Here is a 10,910-nt window from a genome sequence, read left to right on the forward strand (position 1 = left end):
GGTTGCCCACTATCACCATTACTATTCAATATTGTGCTAGAAATGCTAGCCTCAGCAATAAGAGCCAAGAAAGAGATTCAAGGAATTAGAGTAGGAAAAGAGGAAATCAAACTCTCACTCTTTGCACATGACATGATGGTATACTTAGAGAACTCCAAAGATTCTGCTAAAAAGCTATTAGAAATAATTCAGAACTTTAGCAAAATTGCAGGATACAAAATAAATCCACACAAATCCTCAGCATTTTTATACATTACCAACACAATCCAAGAACAAGAAATACAAAGAGAAATTCCATTCAAAATAACTGTCGATAGTATAAAATATTTGGGAATATATCTACCAAAGAAGAGTCAGGAATTATATGAGCAAAATTACAAAACACTTGCCACAAAAATAAAGTCAGATTTAAATAATTAGAAAGCTATTCAGTGCTTTTGGATAGGCCGATCAAATATAATCAAAATGACAATACTCCCTAAACGAATCTATTTTTTAGTGCTATACCAATCAGACTCCCAAGAAACTATTTTAATGACCTAGAAAAATTAACAACACAATTCATATGGAACAACAAAAGGGAAGTAATGAAAAAAAATTAAATGAAGGTGGTCTAGCTGTACCTGATCTAGAACTATATTATAAAGCAACAGTCACCAAAATTATTTGGTATTGGCTAAGAAATAGACTAGTTGATCAGTGGAATAGGTTAGGTTCCCAGGGCAAGATAGTGAATAAAAATAGCAATCTAATATTTGACAAACCCCAGAATCCCAACTTTTGGGATAAGAATTCATTATTTGACAAAAACTGCTGGGAAAACTGGAAATTAATATGGCAGAACATAGGCATGGACCCACCTTTAACACCACATACTAAGATAAGATCAAAATGGGTCCAAAATTTAGGCATAAAGAACAAGATCATAAATAAATTAGAGGAACATAGGATAGTCTACCTCTCAGAATTGTGGAGGAGGAAGGAATTTGTGTCCAAAAGAGAACTAGAGATCATAATTTCTCACAAAATAGAAAATTTTGATTACATCAAATTAAAAAGGTTTTGCACAAACAAAACTAATGCAAACAAGATTTGAAGGGAAGTAACAAATTGGGAAAACATTTTTACAGTTAAAGGTTCTGATAAAGGCCTCATCTCCAAAATATACAGAGAATTGACTTTAATTTATAAGAAATCAAGCCATTCTCCAATTGATAAATGGTCAAAGGAGATGAACAGACAATTTTAAGATGATAAAATTAAAACTATTTCCACTCATATGAAAGAGTGTTCCAAATCACTATTGATCAGAGAAATGCAAATTAAGACAACTCTGAGATATCATTACACACCTGTCAGATTGGCTAAGATGACAGGAACAAATAACAATGAATGTTGGAGGGGCTGTGGGAAAACTGGGACACTGATGCATTGTTGGTGGAGTTGTGGAAGAATCCAACCATTCTGGAGAGCAATCTGGAATTATGTCCAAAAAGTTATCAAAATGAGTATACCCTTTGTCCCAGCCGTACTACTACTGGGCTTATATCCCAAGGAAATACTAAAGAAAGGAAAGGGACATGTATGTGCCAAAATGTTTGTGGCAGCCCTTTTCATAGTGGCTAGAAACTGGAAAAATGAATGGATGTCCATCAATTGGAGAATTGTTGGGTAAATTATGGTATATGAATGTTATGGAATATTATTATTCTGTAAGAAATGACCAACAGGAGGAATACAGAGAGGCCTGGAGAGACTTACATGAACTGATGCCGAGTGAAACGAGCAGAACTAGGAGATCATTATACACTTCAACAATGATACTGTATGAGGATGTATTCTGATGGAAGTGGATATCTTCAACATAGAGAAGAGCTAATCCAATTCCAATTGATCAGTGATGGACAGAATTAGCTACACCCAGAAAAGGAACACTGGGAAATGAGTGTAAACTGTGAGCATTTTTTTGGTTGTTTTTCTTCCCAGATTATTTTTACCTTCTGAATACAATTCTTCCTTCGCGACAACAATACCAACAAAATCCGGTTCTGCACATATATATTGTACCAAGAATATACTATAAGATATTTAATACGTATGAGAATGCCTGCCATCTAGGGGGGGGGGGGTGAAGGGAAGGAGGGGAAAAATTCGGAACTGAAGGGAGTACAAGGGATAATGTTGTAAAAAAAATTATCTATGCATATGTACTGTCAAAAAATATTACAATTATAAAATTAATTTTTAAAAAAGTGATTGCTGCCTTATGTAATAAAAGAAATTTGGGAGGTCTCCTCCTTTGATTATTCTTCAAATAGTTTATATAATACTGGAATTAACTGTTCTTTCAGTCTGATGTTGGGGAGTTTTTCCTATGAATTATTATTAATGAGTTGTTCAATTCCTTTTTCTAAGATGGTGGTCATTTAAACTTTCTCTTTCCTGATGTTAATCTATGAAATTTATATATAAATTGGAGCTGACAAGACAAGAGAACAGGCCGCAGAAGCTGAGCTAAGAAATTTAATAACAGAATGTTTAGCTGTTAGAACCAAGCAGAGATGCTGAGTTTGAGTAGAAGTTAACAGGAGAAAGATGTGGATTTGAATAAGAAGAGGAAACTGGGGTACAGAGAAATTAAATGACTTGTGGGGATCAAACAGCTAGTGATCTACAAATGGCAGCTCTTGTCAGAAAAGAACAAAGCAACCACAATGTTGATGCCTATGATATCTCTTTCTATGTGTCCAACTATGTAGAAAAGTAAGTTGGAAATGATTTTAAATGTTTAAAGAAACTTGGAAAATTCACGGAAGAGCTGACAGAAAATAAAGTACAATTAGAAGACTAGATACATTCAATTTCATCAGAAGTTTGAATGCCTTAAAAATTTCTCAGTCAGTTTCTAGAAAAAGAAACTCTTCTTTTTCGTTCAATCAACAGCCATTTGTTAACAGCACAACTATGGTTGATCTTGGAATTATAGATTAGCCAAGCAGAAGAGATTAAGTGGCATATCTCACCTATCTAAAATGGATTTCACAAGTAAAGGAGCTAAGTGATAATATTTAATAATGTCTAATGACCAATAATGTACCAGAACAGCTACTACTTTGGTATCCATGGCACAACTGGCGATTAAACTTCATCATGTTCTCATCGCCTTAGTTTTGTTAGGTCTACTGTTAAATTCTTGTACAAAATCCTCAAGGACAAGCTAAAATAGTTTTGAAGAGATATTAATACAGATTCATTGGCCATTTATTGGGCCCCCTTGACCTCAGAATGTAGGCTTAAATAATTTAAATGGCACCCTAGAGATATACAAGTAACTTGGAGATACTGTTCTGTCAATTTCTGAAACTTCAAATCTGAAGTGAATTACTGACTGAACCAAAACAATCTTCAGAAAAATATTTTCTTCTGGCCTCACCCTTAGTCATCCTTCCCATTCAGAGTATGCTGACTCCCCTCCAGAAGAGGTTCAGGCACCACTTCAATGGGAATTGACAAGTTAATGTTATAAGCAAGTTAACCTGACTCAGGTATTTGTTTTTTTTTTTTAAACAATTTTTAAAAAAATACACTCAATATTAAATAAAGTAGGCTCTTCTATAAATGCAAGCCTAGAATTTTCTCATGCCCTTATGATGCTGGTTCTTGAGAAATTAGCTGCTGGGACCAGGAGGTCATTATATACTTCAACAATAATACTATACAATGATCAATTCTGATGGACGTGGCCACCAAGAGTACACTAATGAATTGAACCAGCTACACCCAGCAAAAGAACTCTAGGAGATGACTATGAACCACTACGTAGAATTCCTAATCCCTTTATTTTTGTCCACCTGCATTTTGGATTTCCTTCACAGGCTAATTGTATAATATTTCAAAGTTCGATTCTTTTTGTACAGCAAAATAACTGTTTGGACATGTATACATATATTGTATGTTAATTTATACTTTAACATATTTAACATGTATTGGTCAACCTGCCATCTAGGGGAAGGGTTGGGGGGGAAGGAGAGGAAAAGTTGGAACAAAAGGTTTTGCACTTGTCAATGCTGAAAAATTACCCATATATCTTGTAAATAAAAAGCTATTTTATATATCTATACCTATATCTAGATCTATATATCTATATAGATATATAAAGAAAAAAAAAGAAATTAGCTGTTGATATCTCCTGTCTTTTGTATGATGCCAATGTTTTCTATCATTTGGTAGACGAGGAACTTCTGTTTGAAAGACAGCTACAAAATGTTCATGAATATCCCAGCACCTTTCCTAGTTGTATGCATATTTTCTCAGAGGAAACATGCTTTCAAAGACAGTTAACTATGGAAAGAAAATTTGCTCTTCAGAAGATGGACTTGATGCTTTTATCAGAAGCTAACTGGGTTTCACAGTATAAAGATATTGCTGATGTTGATTAAATGAAAGTTCCACACTGTGCAGGACACTTATGACCCTGCTGCTGGTTATAATATAGAGATATAAGAATCTTCCTATGGCTTCCAGAAAGCTTCAGTTCCTAGAGTTACAGAAAAATTTAGCTGATGATTTCAGGATATGATTAACTCAGATTATGAAAGAAGAGACCAAAGCTTCCCTTGCTTTTTGATACTGTGCAAACTCTTAATGCTGTCAATTACATTCCAACAGTACAAGCAGATTGGGCTGAAAATGTTTTCTTTCCCGCAACTTCAGCAAATGACTTTGGAAGTTCTGGGAGAGAGTAAGGCTCTCAGTAAATTGCAGCTATGACAGGTAGCCTCTATAGAGAGCTCAGTCTTTGATAAAATAATTAATGTCCTGGAATGCTTGAAGTTTGACATGGTGACTCATAAAGTAGACTTGTCTTCAGAGATATCAAAGATGCAGCCAAACTATAGACAAAAGAAAGGTGAGAGTCCTTGCCCTCTCAGTCAGAGCAAACAGTAATGCCCGATCAAGTTCACCTTGTCCATTGTTGCTTTCTTTAAGAGATCACCAATTCCAACTAGAACAACTTCTTTGTTACTCCTTATTTAAAATTTTCTGGCAAATGCTTGTAGAAAAGCTGGATAAATGCATATATCAAGAAATAATTCTTGCAAATTACTCCAACAAAAGAGTTGACATGACTTAAATCTTTTCTTTTTGTTTTTTTGGCAAGAGATCAGAAAAGTATTTTAAGCATATCAAAAAAGCCCATATTGTCTTGAATTTATGTTGGATCCTACTTTTGAAGGATGTGCTACAATTAACTACAGAATTATCTACTGCTAAAGTAGCATTAAAAAAATTGGTAAAATTTTATAAACTAATTCTGGAAGATGCTGAGATTCTATTTAAGAATTGGCCCAAATGCAAGTCCTTTTCCAAAAGGCTTTGGATGATGACTTAAAAAAAAAAAGTTAAAGAAGTTAAACTTGATTCAGAAAAAAAATCATTGATTTTGCTTAAATTATCAGATTTATTGGCATATAACTGGGCAAAATATTTCCTAGTTATTGCTTTAATTTATTCTTCATTGGTGATGATTTTACCCTCCTTCTCCTTCTTTTCCTCTTCCTATTCTCCTCCTCCTCTTCTTTCACCTTTCTTCTTCTTCTTATCTCTCTTCTCCTTCTTCAATCTAGTTAATCAATGGCTTATTTTTTTTAAATAAAACCAAATCACAGATTCATTTATTAGCTCAATGATTTGTTTGTTCATTGTTACTGTTTTACTTTCAATTTTATTAATCTCACCTTTGATTTTTCAGAATTTCCAATTTGGTGCTCAACTGGGCATTTTTAATTTGTTCTTTTTCTAGATTTTTAGTTGCATGCCCAATTAATGGATCTCTTCTTTTTCCATTTTCTTGATCTAAGAATTTAGAGAACCATATTTTCCTCTAAGTACTGCTTTGATTGCATTCCATAAATTTTAGTATGTTGTCTCATTGTTGAAATTGTCTTTAATGAAATTAATTGAAATTATTGATTATTTCTATGATTTGTTCTTTGACCCACTTATTTCTTTAGGAGATTACTTAGTTTCCAATTAATTTTTAATCTTTCCACTTTGTTAAATGTAATTTTTAATTATTATCTGAAAAGAATGAATTTAATTTCTGCTTTTCAATATTTGATCATGAGGTTTTTATGTCCTATTACATGTTGAATTTTTATTTTGGTGCCATGTGCTAAGGAAAGATATATTCCTTTATGTTCCCATTTATTTTCTCCAAATATCTTATCATTTCAACTTTCCTAATAGTCCATTTACCTCCTTAGTTTCTTTCTTATTTTTTGGTTGGATTTGTCCAGTTCTGAAAAGAAACAGGTAAGATCCTCCACTAGTATAGTTTTGCAGTCTATTTCTTCCTATAACTCACTCAATTTCTCTTTTAAGATTCTGGATACTATAGCACTTGGTGGATGCATGTTTAATATTGATATTGATTGTTTATGGTACCTTTTAGCAAGATATTCCTTTCCTTATATCTTTATAATTAGGTCTATTTTTTATTTTACTTTGTATTAGTGTTTTACTTTTACTTCAGCTAAAGCATAATAGATTCTGTTCTAGCCACATACCTTTACTCTGTGAGTGTTTATCTGCTTCAAGTGTGTTTCTTGTAAATATCCTATTGTAGGATTCTGGTTTTTGATGCACTCTGCTATATGGGAAGAGGTCATCCTATTCAGATTCATACATATGATGACTACTTATATATTTCCTTCTATCCTATTTTTCCTTCTGTTTATCTTTTCTTTTTTACCCTTTCTTTCATCACTGGTTGGCTTCTGTCTATGACTTCCCCTGATCTGTCCTCCCTTCTGTCACTCCATATTTACTTAATATCCATCCTCATTCTTCCGTATTATGTAAGTTAAATTTCTAGTATTAAACTGATTGTGTATATTATTCCCTCTTTGAGACAATACTGATGAGAGTAAGGTTCAAATGATGCTCATCACCTCCCCTCCCATTTTCTCTTCTACTTTATTAGGTCTTTTGTGCTTCTCTATGTGAAAAAATTTAACCCATTCTATGTCTTCTTTCTTCTATATCCAGTGTACTTCTTTCTCATTTCTTAAATTTTTTATGTCATTCCTTCAAATTCACTCTTTTCTTGTACTCTCTTTATGTATATTCCTTCTAACTATGCTATTTTAAAGAATTACAAATATCATCTTCCCATGTACAGATGTAAGCAATCTAGCTCTATTGAATCCCTTACATTTTCTTTCCCCAATGTGGGATAAAAATTTGGAACAAGAGGTTTTCCAAGGACAAAGTTTGAAAATTATCTTTGCATACATTTTGAAAATAAAAGCTATTTTTTTTAAAGTTTACAAATTTTTTTTCAAAACAACTGAGGTACCAAGCAGATCATGTATATGTGCATATGTGTATATGTATATGTATACACACATACAGATTCACATTGTACTACATCATGAATCATGGGACTTCAAATTACATTAAAATATCATCATGTTTACTTTGATATGTGATTTTTTTGTTTTGTGAAAGTTGTTTCTTGCATTTATTTCTTATATTTGTTATAAAGAAATATGTATAGTTATAGAAGAATATATATTATAATGGCCTTCTACTCTATTAAATTTCCAACTGCAATACCACATGACACTGCTGATCCCAGTTAATCTGATAAGCATTCTCAGCAATGTCAAGGGAGAGTTATTTGAATCATCCATCTGTCAGTAAAGACTGAAAGCAGAAAAAAACCACTCTTTAAAACAATTAGCTATTTTTAGATTTCTGTTTTTCTAGGAGCAAATTATAATCATACAACTAAGTTGTTTTTAACTCCAGAGGTGTAATAGAAATACTAATTTGAATACACAAAGACACAAACATAGCAACCTTCCTTCTCCAATCAAAAATTCAGATGAAATGATTTGATATTCTCATCTAATATTGAACTTCTATAAATGCTATATTAGCCATACCTAATTTATCAGAATTTTTTCAGAGAAATAAAGTGAATAAATGTAACAGTCATTATAATATTGTAACACTAATGAATATTTAGATGGATAGACAGATGGATAGATAGACATATAGATATAAAATAAGTCAGTTCTTTAAATATTACTTTCCATAGATCCAAAGCAGAGTGTAGGGGAAGCTACCCAGCTGAACATACAATGTTCTGGGTCAGAGTTTCAGAGAGGAGAGAATCATAAGGGAACAGAAGCTCTAGTCACAGTGCCAGAGTAAAGAGGAGCACTAGCACTTTGCCTGGAGGGGACTAGAGCTTTTCCTGGGCAAATACCAGAGTGCAGATCAGCAGACCCATTGATCACAACTTTCCTAGGATCACACCATAATGGAAATACAAAAAACTTACAGATTCCCCAGAACGACTTTTGAAAATGCAGCATAAATAAAGCCTGAAGCTTTAGATAATACTTCCATACTTCAAGGGGTGCAGAGTTCAACTCTGAACATAAAGTTCAAAGTCAAACACAAGCAAGAAAAATAATTTTAAAAAACAAATTTGATCACATAGGCTACTCTGGTGGCAAGGAAGACATGAACTCAGAAGATGATAACAATGTAAAAATAGTTATCTCAAAAAAGCCTCAAAGAATAATGCCAATTGGACTGAAAACCAACCAGAATTCTTAGATGAATTAAAGAGATAAGAATAGTAGATGAAAAATTAGGAAAAGAAATGAAAATTATGAAAAGAGATTTAACAGGTTGACAAAAGAGACATTTAAAAAGTACTGAAGAATACCTTAAAAAACCCAAATTGCCTAGCTGTGTGACTCAGAACAATCCCAATTGCCTCAGCAAGAAAAAACAAACAAACAGAATTGGCCAAATGGTAAAAAAGAGGCACATAAATCCACTAAAAAGAACTTCTCAAAAAAGCAGAATTGATCAAATGGAAAAAGTTACAAAAGTTCACTGAAGAATCTAACTTTTTTTTTCCTTTATTAAAGCTTTTCATTTTCCAAAATACATGCGTGGACAATTCTTCAACATTAGCCCTTGCAAAATCTTGTATTCTAATTTTCTTTCCCTTCCCCCACATCCTCCTATTAAACATGGTAGAAATATATGTTAAATCTAATATATGCATACATGTTTACACAATTATCATGCTGTACAAGAAAAATAAAATCAAACCATTAAAAAAAAGAAGCAAAATAAAATACAAGCAAACAATAACAAAAATAGTGAAAATACTATGTTGTGAAACACACTAAGTTCCCACAGCCCCCTCTCTGGGGGCAGATGGCCCTCTTCATCACTGAAGAATCATCTCATTGTTGAAGAGAGCTACATCCATCAGAACTGATCATCTTATAATCTTTTTGTTTCCATGTACAATGATCTCCTGGTTCTGCTCATTTCACTCAGCATCAGTTCATTTAATTCTCTCCAGGCTTCTCTAAAATCATCCTGCTAGTCGTTTCTTGAAGAACAATAATATTCCATAACATTCACATACCATAATTTATACAGCCATTCTCCAATTGATGGGCATCCATTCAGTTTCCAGTTTTTTGCCACTACAGAAAGGGCTGCCACAAACATTTTTGTACTTGTGGGTCCCTTTCCCTCCTTTAAGATGTCTGGGAAATAAGCCCAGTAGAAACACTGCTGAATCAAAGAGTATGTACAGTTTGATAACTTATTGAGCATAGTTCCAAAGTGTTCTCCAGAATGGTTGGTTCTGTTCACAATTTCACCAACAATGTATTGGTGTCCCAGTCTTCCCATATCCCATCCAACCTTCGTCATTATTTTTTCCTGTCATCTTAGCTAATCTGAGAGGCATGTAGTGGTATCTCAGAGTTTTTAAATTTGCATTTATCTGATCAATAGTGATTTGGACCATCTTTTCATATGACTAGAAACAATTTCAATTATTCATCTGAAGATTTTGTTCATATCCTTTGACCATTTACCAATTGGAGAATGGCTTGAACTCAATAAATTTGAGTCAAATCTATATGCATTTTACAAATGAGGCCTTTATCAAAACTTTTGAATGTAAAAATGTTTTCCCAGTTCATTTCTTCCCCTTCTAATCTTGCCTGCATTAGTTTTGTTTGTGCAAAGCCTTTGTAACTTAATTAAAATCATCTGTTTTGTGATATGATCTCCAGTTCTTTGGTCACAAATTCCTTCCTCCTCTACAGATCTAAGAGGCAAACTATCCTATGTTCTTTTAATTTGTTTATAATATTTTTTATATCTAGATTATGAATCCATTTCGACCTTATCTTGGTATATGATGAGTCAATGCCTAGTTTCTGCTATATCAATGCCTAGTTTCTGCCATATTAGTTTCCAATTTTCCCAGAAGTTTTTGTCAAATAGTGAATTTGCTTTGCAGAGAAACTTCTCTCATCTCATTGAAAAGTGGAAGTGGAAAAGCTAAAAGGGAAGGGATAGGCTCATTGGAAGGGAATACAGAAACTGTAAGGGAAATGTTTAAGAAAAGGGGAGGGACTTCAAGGGGGAGGGAGGAATTCTAAAAAGGGAGGGCTGTGTGAGGCAAGTGGTGCTCATAAGTTTAATACTATGTAGAGGGGTAAGGGGGAAAGGAAAGAGAAAAGCATAATCTGGGGTTAACAAGATTGCAGCAAATACAGAATTAGTCATTTTAACCATAAATGTGAATGGGTATACTCCTCCATAAAGTGGTGGTAGAGAGCAGACTGGATTTTAAAAGCATTATGTTGTTTACTGGAAACACACTTGAAGCAGGGCAATATATACAGAGTAAAGGTAAAAGGCTGGAGCAGAATATATACTATGCTTCAAGTGAAGTAAAAAAAAAAAAAAAAGCAGGGGTAGCCATCCTGATCTCAGATCAAGCAAAAGCAAAAATTGATCTAATTAAGAGAGATAAGGAAGGGCACTATATCTTGCTAAAGGGTAGCATA

The 10,910-nt window shown here is 33.4% G+C and overlaps 1 pseudogene; it reads left to right on the top strand.

Moving 5' to 3' along the window:
* The first annotated feature begins 2,677 nt into the window (after nucleotides 1–2,677).
* LOC141562201 (RAD50-interacting protein 1 pseudogene) lies at nucleotides 2,678–5,392 on the top strand (annotated as a pseudogene).
* Nucleotides 5,393–10,910: the final 5,518 nt, after the last annotated feature.

This window comes from Sminthopsis crassicaudata, chromosome 3 (genome assembly GCF_048593235.1).
Source record: "Sminthopsis crassicaudata isolate SCR6 chromosome 3, ASM4859323v1, whole genome shotgun sequence".
Lineage (NCBI taxonomy): Eukaryota > Metazoa > Chordata > Mammalia > Dasyuromorphia > Dasyuridae > Sminthopsis > Sminthopsis crassicaudata.